This window comes from Orcinus orca, chromosome 11, assembly GCF_937001465.1.
Source record: "Orcinus orca chromosome 11, mOrcOrc1.1, whole genome shotgun sequence".
Taxonomy (NCBI): Eukaryota; Metazoa; Chordata; class Mammalia; order Artiodactyla; family Delphinidae; genus Orcinus; species Orcinus orca.
The window spans coordinates 22,588,886-22,602,244 of NC_064569.1; the positions used below are offsets into that span (position 1 = coordinate 22,588,886).

Here is a 13,359-nt window from a genome sequence, read left to right on the forward strand (position 1 = left end):
ATCAACACCCACTTCCAGCCCTCGCCGGGCTCTGCGAGGAATGTGTAAAATTAGTGGGCTCCTCTGAGTGACAGTCCGCGGGCCCAATCAGCGCGAGGCGGGGCGCGCCGACGCTCCCCCCGCGCACTCTCTTTGGCTCATTCCTGCGGCGGGGAGGGGAGAGGGCGCGAGGGAGGGGAGGTACCTGGGACTGGGAGTGATGTCAGCTCCCAGCTCGGTGCCTGCCCGGATTCCTGACATGGTGTAGGGCCGAGAGGGTGGGGAAGGCGGGAGCGGGGCGGGAGAGGACTCGGGGTAGCCAGCCTGTGGCGGGGCCAGAGTGCCGGCGCTTTGAACTCCGGGCGAAGGTGAACCAGAACTTTTGCAAGTCGTGCCGGCGGCTCTCTTCGCTCAGGCAGGTAAGGGAGTTCGGCTCCTCTCTGGGACCGGAGGGCAGTGGCACCGTTGTGTGGTTGCAGCTGCCCCTTCTCGCCGCTCGATTTCCTTTTCCAGCTCCCTCCTGTTTCCCATTGGGAACGGGCACTTTTTTGGGGGTGGGGTAAGGGCTTAACTCCTGGGGCTCCCAACCAGCTTATGTGTGAAGAATACCTCCAGGATAGGACCTGTAAGATCTTGTCTGGGTACTTAAACCCTCCACACCCCAGTCTCCTAGCAATACTTGAGACCCCCAATCAGAGACGTGGTGTGTGTGTGTGTGTGTGTGTGTGTGTGTGTGTGTGTGTGTGTGTGTAGGGGGGGTGTTATTTTAAAATGTCACAAAAAGTTTATGGAATATCGACTCAAAAATTATGCTCTTGGAGAGAGAACAAAAGTTTTGTATTTTTTTTAGCTCGCCTGTGGCCATGTTGATTTAAATGAAAGTCTGTCATCGTTATTCTTATATATTCTTATATAGGAACATAAAAAATCCTTTTATACAGTCCAGTCAGGATGTGAGAAATTCACATGGGGTGTATTAATTATGAGCTTGTGGGAAAACCGGTCTCTTGGGGCACATTTCAACGCCAGCTCTCTTTCACTCATATTTTAACGGAGAATTCCTTTGGTTGCCAACTTTGTGTTCTGGAGGGTTTAGGAAGGCTGCTGAGAATCTTCAGATCTGTTTTCTTTGGCTGTTTGAGAGAAGGATGAGGGCTGGTAGTTGTTTTCATGGATCTTTTTTAGAGGAGCGAGTTTTAACAGGGAAATGTGGCAGAAGGCGCGGCATACAAACTCTTAATTAGAGGAACATGAATTTTTCAACATGTGGGACCAAAACAAATCCTTCCTTTCAATAAGAAGTGCAGAGAGCAATAGAAGAAGAACTTGATTTAGTGCCCCAGTTTGGTATTTAGGGGAAGCAATTGCAAGTCAGGAGCAAAATGGTATTTTGATAAGTGGACGTATAGAATTCTGATTTTGTGTTTATTTCCTGTTTCAAATCCTTTCTGTTTCTTGTTTAGCGATTTTGTGTGCCTGGGTCACTAACTGGGTAGGATTAACTTTCTGGGGAAAAAATTATGGAGTCATAAGCTTACTCAGAACCCTCCCTTCTCAGTGCTGAAGGCTCTTTCTTTTGGAGAAGGAAAGTGTTGGGGCTGAGACTTCTGAGTCAAGTTTCCCTTTTCTTTCACCAGAGTGCTTCAGCAGTGAGGATCCTTCTCTTGCCAGGTCGGGAGGAAACGGGCGTGGACTTCTTTGTGAGTCAAAAGCTGCATCCCAGGTGCCTGTATGTAAGGGCATTTCCGGGAGAGGAGGAAAGAAAGAAGCCACATCACTGCATCTAATAAACCCAAGTCGGGAAGTATGGCGATAAAGGACTTCGTCGATGGGGTTCTCCCTCTTTCTAGCCTGATGACATTTAGGTGTCAGGGCAAAAAAAGAAGTGTTTTGTTTGCTGTTGTTTATAAAACACCTGGATCTGTATTGCTCTTGAAAAATTTAATTAGCACAGTGTGGATTAAGAGTAGGCTCTTTGCAAAGGCAAGGCATGCCTCACCGGAAAGGCCAGAACATTTTAATTTTGGTTTGTGTTTTGGACTAAGAAACAGAAGTTGCCTAATGTCACTGAAATAATGGTGACCGAGTCTTTTCTGTTTATGTTCTGTAGGAAGTACATAGAACATACGGTATTTTCCAATGTACTTTTTCAGCAGGAAAGAGCAGGAGGTGAGGTAGAACTCCTGTGGGCTGGTGTGAGCTCACTGGAGCCTTGGCTGATGGAGTGTTAAGGCTGCTGTTGGTGATACCGAAAGACAGAGCTGCAAAAATCAGTCAAGTGGTATCTTTAGGATGTTATCCTGATGTGCCAAATTCGGATTTATACTTCTTTCCAAGAAGCGAGTCCTGGCTTAGGGACTTGAATATATCAAAGCTTTGAATTGCATTCACAGTTTGTGGAGTAACAGTCATTTTACATACTTAGTTTTAACCAGTATTTCTCTTTCTCCATCTGTGTGTAGGAGGCAGATGTGGTATCGTAAAACATGGTGCTTTCAAAGGACAAAACTTGAAAGACGTTTGAGTTATAGAGAAAGGTAGGATCAGGTTTTGGTTAAATTATTTGACCAGCAACTATCATAGTTTTGATAGCTACTTTAAAAACAAAATGATAATCTGGCCTTTGTGGGCAGATGTTGACTTGAAATTCAGGGCACACTGTTGTTGCAGATCAATAGTGCCTAATGTCAAGGGCATTGTAGACATCTTTTGGAAACAAGTTCAGTGAGAGAGAGTTCATTAACTGTTTATGTAGTCTTTTTGTCACTCACTGTGCCAGCATGAGATAAATCAGAACAAGGTCATTATTTTCCCCTTAGTTACTGACTAGCTGACTTCTTTTTAAAACCTGTTGTTCATATTCATGAAATATTTGTATTTTTATAGTTAATTTAGATTATGTTGGTAATTTGTTAAATTAACTTTTTGAGGTTTTTCAGCTCCCATTTTTAAAAATATGTATATCCCAAATAGCACATTTTTCCAATTGTTAAAGAAGACTTCATTCATCATTCTGTCTTTTATTACATGTTTCTGACCTGATTTGAATTACCTGTTCAAAACAATGAATGAATGAGTGAATGAAATGTATGAATATCTATTCACATTTGGGTCTGTGTCTTGATTCTTTATTAAAGAAACATTCCTTCAAGGCGAAAACATAGGCAAGAGACAGTGCACAATAATGACTTCTTTATTCCCAGAGATTTCCCTAGAAAGTCATATTAGTTTTCAAATTAAAAAAATCCCAGTTGAGCAGCCAACTGTGAAATCTTTCAGGGAGCCATGATTTTATTATTGTTTTCTAACCATGGTGGAACAGATGGGTTTAAGTATGAGAGTCAAAGCTGTTAAGGTTAGTGACACTGGGTGTTGTTTGGGGACAAAGGGAACAAAGTGTCCTCTGGCCAGCATTTCCCTTCACCTAAAGGTTGATAATTTCACAATTAAATCAGTCATCAAACTGACCCCAAATCGACACTATCCAAAAACCACTCTGGGCTTGTGCAGTTCTTTGCATCTGTAGTGTGTTATGTCCTTTGTTTCTCAAATTCATAGCAGTGCACGTCAGAACCATTTTCCTAGCCAAAAGCCTACAGCTTTTGTCACATATATCACCACCATAAAGACCGATGCTTTATTAAATGGAGCTAATGGATTAAAAAACCGAAACTGAACTAACCCACCCTAGAAAATACAAAGACTCTTCTATTTCTTTTACACTCTTTATTTTAAATATAGTAATTATTGATGCCAGTTTGGCATTGGTTGATAATGTTTCAAAAAGCCAAGTGGTGAGGGTTTCTTTCCCTTCAGTACTTTTTCCCACTTTTAAGGATCTAAAACACCAAACAACTGGATTTTAGATGGAAAAGTGGGCCCTGCCAGGAGTTTTAAGTTTGCACACTTGTTAGGCGGTTTTTGAAGGAGAGGAGGGTTTGAGTGAAACCTCTACCAGCCTGTGCTCCTTGAAGAGCGTCTATTTCTGAAATGTGGGTTTGGACTCTGAGTGATCCAGGTGGGTGTGTTGTCTCAGTTTGTTACTGCACTTTGGTTGCGTGTCTCCCTAGAACTTGGTGTGACTCACATTTTGACTGGCCCACATTCACATCCTTGTTTTTGTTGGCAAATGTAATGAGTTCAGAATAGAAAGATCGTGGAGTGGTTTCTGTATAGAGGTGCACCTAAAAATGCCCATGACTGAAGGAATTGTACAAACTCAGACTGCATTGACTATCAGTCATTCCGGTAGAGGCTCATGCCTCAAATGTGGACCGTGGAGGAAGAAGATCAAGTACCATAACTTTGGGGGCTGGCCACAGATTTTATGGACACCCTTTGAACTCCAGAGTAAGGCTAGGTATTTTCACCTCTCCTTTAACTTAGAGAAATTAAGCATTTGTCAAAAAAAAGCAGATGCAAGTTCAAGGGAGCAGGTATGCTGATTCCTCGTGTTGTGTGTTGGTTAACAAAGGAAAACTTAATTTTACCTGGTGAGAGAGAGACTAAGGATGCTGTTTTCAGTGGCAAGTCCATTCATAAGTAAGTGGCCAAATTCTTTAGGCAAGCAAGGTAGTTCTTGGGAAGAAGTAGGTGGGCCCATCGGAAACGGTTTTACCTCTTCCATGCTATGAATGTAACTATGAACCATACCATTGAATATGGCTGTGTCATCTTGTATTTCCTGTGAGCCTAGGATATAGCTCACAGAAGTCCTTTTGCTGGCTTTCTTTCACCCTTCTCTCCATATATAGTACTTTTCACAAATATCATCTCGCCATCACAGAACTGTATGAGGTTTTTATGAGGAACGTTTATTGAACTTACTGTATTTGAAAGAAAATGCAAACAGGCTAAAACTCTATGGTCTCCTTCACTTGCTAGTGTGGCTGCAGTTGCATAAATAATATCCCTGCAACCATTATCTCTTTCTAAAGATAATGCTTCTCATAACAACACATGGTCGAGGATTTTATTTTGCTTGAATTGGAATTTGAACTCGCTCTACTTTTTCTTATGAACGATGGAAGAGTCAAATGAGCCTGTAGCTTCTCATCTAACGTAACTCTGGCAAGTGAATGAGCTGGAGGAAGGGAAACAGTGATGACTCAGGGGAAACACTGATTGAACCTGTGAGTCTGCCAGGACGGTTTGTGTGAAGTCACCTGGGTCTTGGTGTTTTTCCTCTGGATCAGCTGTTTGGATGCTTCTGTAAAATTTTCACATTATTCCAGCCTCCATCCCCATCAGTGGGTGACTTTGCACAGCCAAGGGGGCTTTTAAACACAGATTTAAGGTTCTTCTATTGCTTTCTTCTCAGGGTACCTTGATTCTCTAGGGTGGCTTACATTCTACATTACCCTGTGGAGCAGACACAGATAGATGCCCAGTCATAACCATCCTGCCCACTCTTTCTCTACAGCTGAACCATTTTATTTTTATTTTTAAATTTTTTTAACATCTTTATTGGAGTATAATTGCTTTACAATGGTGTGTTAGTTTCTGCTTTATAACAAGGTGAGTCAGTTATACATATACATGTGTCCCCATATCTCTTCCCTCTTGCGTCTCCCTCCTTCCCACCCCTCTAGGTGGTCACAAAGCACCGAGCTGATCTCCCTGTGCTATGTGGCTGCTTCCCACTAGCTATCTATTTTACGTTTGGTAGTGTATATATGTCCATGCCACTGTCTCACTTTGTCCCAGCTTACCCTTTCACCATGGTAGTTTAAAAAAAAAAAAAAGGTTGATTTCCCAGAATCCCTTGCAGCTGGGTGGTATCTAGGCGACATAGTCCTGGCCAGTGAGATGCAAGTAACTGGGAGGGGCTCTCCCACACACTCTTATAAGGGAACGGCGTCTGTGAGCTCGCCGGTGAGGCTGTTTTTCTTTGTACTTCTTTCTCCCAGGAGCAGGGATGCTGTTTTCTAAGCGGAGAAGCCATCTTGTGACCAAAGACGAGAAGCTTGAGGGGTAAGCAGGTTGGGAATCTGATGGCCTTCTGGAACGGCTGTACCAGACCTGGTCTGCCCACCTCTTGATTTATTTTGAGAAAAATAAATCTCCATTTGGTTCAGCCACAGAAGTTGGGTCTGTTACTTGAAGCCAAATGTGATCCTGACAGTTTAAATTTTAAAGAAGTCATAGTTCATCTTTTCTCTCAGAATTCAAAGGCAGCATCCTGGATGGCAGAACAAGGGTTCGGACTTTGGAGCCCTGAAGACCCTCAAGTTGAATCTTGGCTTGGCTCTTCATTACAGTCTAATCTTGGCAAGAAATTTAACTTCTTCGGGTCTCAGTTTTCCTCTCTGTAGGATGTGGTACTGATGTTTGTCTCGTAGAATTTTTGTCAGTATTAGAAATTATTAATAGAAATAATAATGACAAATTTGGTACATAGATTTTCAACAAATGGTGGCAGCTATTACCGAAGGAGAATGTGAGGAGCCTTAAGAAGGGGAGGCAAGTAATTCAACTTCTAGTAGGTTCTCAGTAAACATAGATTGAATGGCTGAATGGTAGATTAGCTTTATGGCTGCAACCACTTGCCTCTATGTACTTAACATTCATTCCAAAACAACACCCGTCTCTTATCCTCAGTCCCACCTGCCTACACCAGAATACTTGGAGCTTTTCTGTTCTCCAACTTTGGTTGAAAAAGCAAAGGGTATTCTTATGACAGTTTTAGTACCTGTAAGCATAGAGATGAAGGGGGTGGGCTCCCGAGTCAGACAAATGTATTATAGATTAGACTCTCCTGTCCTTGTGAGCTGTGTGATTTTGTCTTCTGTGAAATGGGAATAATTGGGTGGGTAATGAGGATTACCTGCAATATATGTGAAGCATCAGCAGCTGTTGTCCTGGCACACAGTGAACACTGGATCGATGACGGATATATTTCCTATTTCATTGAACATTTGTTAAGCAATTCTTGGCCTTGGTACAAGGTCCTCTTGGAGATATAAGGATGAATAAAACATGGTTTTTATCCTTAAGAATATGCATATACAGGAGATGGGGGCAGAAATGGGGTGACCCTCCTTACACATAACAATAGTAAAAAACAGATTTGGAAAACTATTTAGCTGTTAAAAAATTGGGGAAAAATATACTGACTTAAACAGATGTCTGTGATATGTATTTTAAGAAAAAAAGCCACCAAGCATACATGTATAAGTTATATTTGTCAATGCAGGAGAAAAATTGCTAAATGGGGTGGTTTGTGGAGGATGGGATGACGATGGCAGGGAAGTTGAGGGACCTTTAATTTTTTTTATAGCATATTAATGTTTATTTTACAACACTCATGCATTACTCTTGAAATATAAAAAGTATTAAAGTTTAAAAAATCAATTTGTTGGGCCTCTTGAAGGTAGGTGGTGGAAGATTGTGCTGTGAGAGAGCACATTGAGCTATGAACTTGAGCAAAAGATTGGGTCTAGTGGGATCCCACTAGAGGCGGTAGGATTTGAATGGGCCTTGAAGGATGAGTAGGACTTTTTGAGGAGGCAGTGGGGGGAATGAGCATGCTTGGATTTGGAGCAAAGTGTAGAATATAATTAGATTAGTGTCAGAGAAAGATAAGATGGAAAGATCACTATTGTTAAGAGAGGTAAGATATACGATAGCCAGATCTCAGAGGGTTTAAAAAGAGTGACATAATGCTTTAAAATGAGATTTTTTTAGTGTGTAAGTTGGGGAGGGATCTGAGAACTGTTACTTTATAAAAATGACTCTTGGAATAGTATGTTAAATGTTAGGAGGGGTATTAGGAGGGGCAAGGGGAGGGGGGAGGGATAGAACAACCTGAAGAAAGGCACACAGCAAAAGTTAAATTTTAATGGGAAATATGGTGAATTAAGATTTGATCATCTGGAGTTTGAGATTCCATCATGACCCACAATAACCTACCTTCATTTTCTCATTGTGTAAACTCGTAAAATCATAGAACCTGTCTCACTGGGTTTTTAGGAGAATAACCACCACAACAATAATAATAGCTAATGCTTACATAGCACTTGGTATGTACCAAGCACTGTTCTAAGTGTCATACATATTTTAACTTAGATTTAATCCCTACATCAGCCCTGTTCTTATTCAAGATGAGAAATCTGAGACACAGAGAGGCTGAGTGAATTTCCCAAGGCCAGACAATTGTGTGTGTTGGACTGAGGATTTACTTATTTATCTATTTATTTATTTTATAAATTTATATATTTTTGGCTGTGTTGGGTCTTCATTGTTGCGTGCAGGATTTCTCTAGATGTGTCGAGCGGGGGCTACTCTTCGTTGCGGTGCACGGGCTTCTCATTGTGTTGGCTTCTCTTGTTGTGGAGCATGGGCTCTAGGCACGCGGGCTTCAGTAGTTGTGGCGTGTGGGCTCAGTAGTTGTGGCTCACGGGCTTAGTTGCTCCGCGGCACGTGGGATCTTCACAGGCCACATCCCCTGCATTGACAGGCAGATTCTTAACCACTGCGCCACCAGGGAAGTCACAGGACTCAGGATTTAAATGCAGATAGGTACAGTCTCCAGGGTCAGTATCCTCAACCACTTGTACATGGCATGTGAAAAGCTATTAAGAATTGTTAGTTGATTTTATTCACATGAGGATGTTAAGCAAGAATTTCGAAATTCAGGTTTGGAGTTTAGTCCCTCGAGTGATGGACCATCTCCCCAGGGCTGCTACCTAAAGAGCGAGAGTAGGTGAACTCGCCAAAGAAGAGGATGCAGAATAAAAAAAGAAACAAGGACACAACCTTCAGGGAACTCTTGACATTTGGACATGGTCAGGCCAAAGAAAAGTTATTAAAGGTGACAGAGCAGGAATGCTCAGAGAGGTGGAGGTTGATGGTGGCAAGGGAACGAAGCACACCCAACACAAGTGGACCGTCCACGCCATCCAGTGCCGCAGACCCATCACAAGGACGGGTCTGAGAAACGGCCCCTGGTCCAGCCGTCTGGCCATTCGTGAGCTGGGAGAGCAGTTTCAGCACAGTAGACGTGGAATCCAGAATGCCGAAGATTGAGAAGTACATGGGAGGTGATGAACCTCAGGCTGTCCCGTTAGCCCAGCCTTTCAAGGAGTTGAGCAAGGAGGTAACGTGCTCTGACAGCGTGGGTTTGAGGAAGGTCCAGGCAGAGAGGGTGATATGAAAGCAACAAACAAGAGGTGAGAAGGAGAGGGATAGATTGAAATTAGGTGGAGAGTGCGGGTTAGCTTTGAAATCTGTCAGAGTGCTCCTTCAGATGGAATGGAAGAAAGGATGGGGAAATTGGGGAAAAAATGTGATTGGAAGAGATAAGAGCTGAGTGAGTTCACCCCAGGGAGTCTGCATTTTTTTTTTTTTTCTTCAGTCTAATAGGAGAAGGTGGGAGGAAATTCATAGACAAGTAACTCAGCCTCCTGAGAGCCTGGCTCTCCAGGATTATTGGGACAGAGGAAACATTTGAAAGAATGACAGAAGTCTCTCATCTAAACAATGCAAACTGACACATTTGCCAGGATGTGTCTGCAGGCAAGAGATTAATTTATTGAAGTGGAAAGTAGTGGCACAGAAAAGAAGAGGAGAATGAAATGAGACAAAGGAAAACTTGACTGTATTTGAAGGAGGAATTTTTAGACACCACACTGAATGGTTCGCAGAACAACTTGTCAGGGGAAACCTGGGCATCCTGCGTGATGGGAAGCAGCCTGGGTTTGGTTAACACTGAACCACCAGAGCACCAGGGAATACTTTATAAGGGGGAGTTGTCCAGCAGAGAGACCTCTGCATTACATGCTGCTCCTGGTAAGGTCTTTAATCTTCCGTTTAACTGATTATTTCTAGAAAGATCTTTGGCCGAAAGACATTGGGTTGCGGTGTTTCAGCAGATTTGTTGTTGCAATGACATGAGTGGGATGAGAAAAGGACTGAAGCAATCTAATAATTAAGAGTGTGAAAAAAAAAAAAAAGAGTGTGGTACTAAAAATCAGCACCACTGCCATCAATCCATAGGTGGGTCCTTTGGGGGTTGCTTTGAATGATGTCAGTAAAAATGTATCCAAGCGTGGGCAGCGTATTTAGATGGGCATAATATTCTTGAGTTCAGTGGTTCTCAGTGGGACCAGCTACATAATTAGTGGAGCCCAGTATAAGATGAAAATGTGTGGCCCCTTGTTCAAAAAGCAGGAAAAAGTGCTGTTAAAGGTACTAACATAAAAGCTTTTCCTTTTCTCCCATAGTCTCTCTCTTTACTCATCATGGTGTTTATTTGCTATTTAATGTCATTCTAAGTGAAGGAAAGTTAAAAACTATCAACATGAATTTCATTGTTCATCTTTATTTTATGCAATGCCAGTATTAAATGCAAATATAAGAGTGTTTAACACGTATGCAGAATTATTGAAGTCACACACTTCATAATATTTTGTAGTTTGTAAATGCATTTGTATATTTCCTACCAGAACAGAAGAAACACTGCACAAAACTGACTACCCTTACTTCACGTCTCCATTTGCACAGTCTATCAATCTTCGGCTTATAGAAGGAAGGACTGAAAGGAAAAAGAACCATGGGTTGCTCTGTCTTTCCTTCTGTGCCGTCATCTTCAGTGTCAGTGGTTGGTTAATACAGGGGAGTAACAGGAGTAAGAGATGATATGAAAGGATTCTTTGGTTGTTAGTGTTTCTTAGAAAGACACTGCCTTGTTTCTACACGTACAGCAAGTTCTGGATCGAATGGAAAGCATGGCCTCTTGTTGCTGTCAGCACCCACCCACCTGCTTACTCAGTTTCATTTATAACACATTTACCTTGAACTCGCTTTGAGTCTTATTGAAGTCCATGCATCGTGGGTCCACCGAAATTCTGTGCTTATGGGGCCCTGCAAACACTATTATGAATAGGGCAGCAGGGAATTGTGGCCACACGTATTAAACAGATCTCCTCTGTTCACATGCATGGTCCACTGTGCCATCAGACCTCATTTACAGAACACAAGTTCAAAGTTTACATCATTAGGAATCTTGATGATGACAGCAGAGCATTAAACCAGGTGTGGGGCGTTTCTGAGCCTGGGGTTCTGTGTGTGACTACAGGTTACAAGTCCGTGAAGATTGCCCGGGTTCTTGGAAGTCAAAGAGCTCAATTTTAAGCCTGAGCTACCTTCTGCTCTTAAAGTCTCAGCTTCATTATCAAAGTTTACAGTGGGTCAGGTTTGCGTGTGGTATCCTAGAAACCCCCCTCCTGGCCATCAGCACTGTCATATTTGCCTTTCAAGTGTTTTCTGAATCACTCTCCATTCCTTCTGCCAATGCCTTGGTTTACATCCCCATGAACTCTGACATAGACCCTGCAGTTAGTCTCTTCCCTGTATTCTGCACCTCATCGCCAGACACATCTTCCAAATAAACCTTTGGTACAAGGCCACCCTGCCCTGCCTGGTCCTTGCTTTGATCTCCTGCGGGCTCTGGCTTGCAGCAGAGTTCTCACACTGGTGGGCCTGGGATGAAGACTGCCTGCAGACAGGTTTGGTTTGACCTACGCAGTAATTTAAGAAATCTGTGCCAGTACTTAAATGTTTTGGAGATTTCACTTGTTGAAATTCAGATTTAACAAAGAGAAGATCTGGCTTCTCTGGGCTCTTGTTTCCTTGGGCTATGCTGGTGCCCTAGAGAACAGGAGGACCTGTGGACACGGGGAGGAAAATTGACTCCTTGTTCTGGCAAAACCTTCACTTGCATAGATCTAGAGCACGTATTTGCCTGTTGTTCTCGGGGAATGCTGTGAAGCAATTGGAACGCTGATCTTTTAATTTGAGAAATTAAGTTCTCCAACTTCATAATGTAAGTTGGTTGTATGCTTTGTAGCAGCCCTTGGGTTTTTTTAATGTTATTTTTTTGTTTTTTAGCCCTTCTTTGCTTTTTTAGGAGAAAAATTTAGGTCTCACCTGGTCAGTGTCACCACTGTGTCACTTGTGACCTCATCTGATCTTGGCCTGTTTCTCCAAGCTTGTCTTCGTGCTGCCTGTGCTCAGACCCAGGCTCTGCACCCCGGGAGCGCTTTAAGTCCACTCAACCTTCTACATTTCCTGTTGTCTTTCTCTTTGCTTAAACCCTCCTCTTTCCTCTAGGCCCCCTTAAAGTAGTTCACTGGAAGATCCTTGCTGAGAGCCTCAGTCTGAGCTCAGCCTGCAAACTCTGCTGGAAGCAGGTAATTAAATTTTTAGAGTTCTAAATGCTAAAGTACCAAGTGGGTGATGAGTTCAGGTTGTTTGTGAAGGTTCCTTCTAGCCCAGTGATTTTGAGATGCCATGATTCTGCCAATGCCTGTGCCTGTGGATAACCATGCACTTGGTATGTAGTTGTTTTTTTGAAGTTATTCTTTGTGCTAGGAACTTTGCTTGCTCCATTTCACTTAAATATGAGGGCGACATTAGCATTATCTCCATCCTACAGATGAGGAAACCGAAAGCTTTTCCCAAAACGGATGCTCCAAATGGCTTATCTCTGGTTATATCTTAATTCTTCAAATAGATTATATACTTGTTGAAGGCCATGACTGTGCCTTTGTTGCCAGTCCCTGCTACCCAGTAGGGATTCAATGAATGTTTAAGTGATGAAAGGAATGGTTCATTCGGCCACTATGCATTGGGGCCTAGACGAGGCTCCATGGGGATGCAAAGGAGACTCAAGTCGTATCAGTTATATTGTAAGATAGACCTGCTCCCTGTGCACAAAGACAGGATAGTTTTTGATCTTGGGCTGTGGGTTTAGATGAACCTATAGCTGTGTCTGTTTCTTCACTTGTAAAATGGGGGCAACAATAGCACCTAGTTTGTAGCAGTGGTTTTAAACTGGGGTGATTGTGCCCTGTAGTAATCATTTGGCAATGTCAGGAAATATGCCTTGTGTCACAACTAGGGGTGGAGGGAAGACTGACATTCAGTAAATCATGTCCAGGGATGCTGCTAAACATCGTACAATGCACAGGACAGGCCCCTTCCCACAACAAAGAAATAGCCCCGAATGTCAGTAGTGCTGAGGTTGAGAAACCCTGCCTTGTAGGCCCCTGAAGATGAAACAAGATAGCGAATAAAAAGAGCTCGACATAGTTAACTGTTACTCTAAGAAAACAGTCTCAAAGCCTGCAAAATCAGCTTTTGGGAGGGCGAACCCCAAAAAGCTTAATTTCAGAATATCTGTGATTCTTGCTGAGGAAAAGCCTTATGCTAAGGATTTCATGCTGTCCTGTTTAGAAGTGACAGACTCACTGGAGACTGTGTGTGTTAAAGGAGTTCATGCTCTCTTGTTTAGAAGTGACAGACTCACTGGAGACTGTGTGTGTTACACTGTGTACTAACATGAGCTGGCGTGGATTTATCGAAGCTGTAAAAACAATT

General features: G+C 42.7%; 1 protein-coding gene across 11 annotated transcripts in view; it reads left to right on the forward strand.

Annotated features, from left to right (window-relative positions):
• Positions 1–240: 240 nt before the first annotated feature.
• The window catches only part of PPFIBP1 (PPFIA binding protein 1), a 176,092-nt gene continuing 162,973 nt past the window's right edge, over positions 241–13,359 (forward strand). For 7 of the 11 annotated variants that reach the window (XM_049694184.1, XM_049694185.1, XM_049694186.1 and 4 more), the window contains exon 1: positions 242–398. The gene's annotated coding sequence lies outside the window, so the exon portion shown is untranslated. Of the gene's footprint in view, positions 399–5,888; positions 5,953–13,359 lie in introns of all 11 variants that reach the window. The other 4 variants (XM_049694179.1, XM_049694183.1, XM_049694182.1 and 1 more) reach the window with 2 other exon arrangements.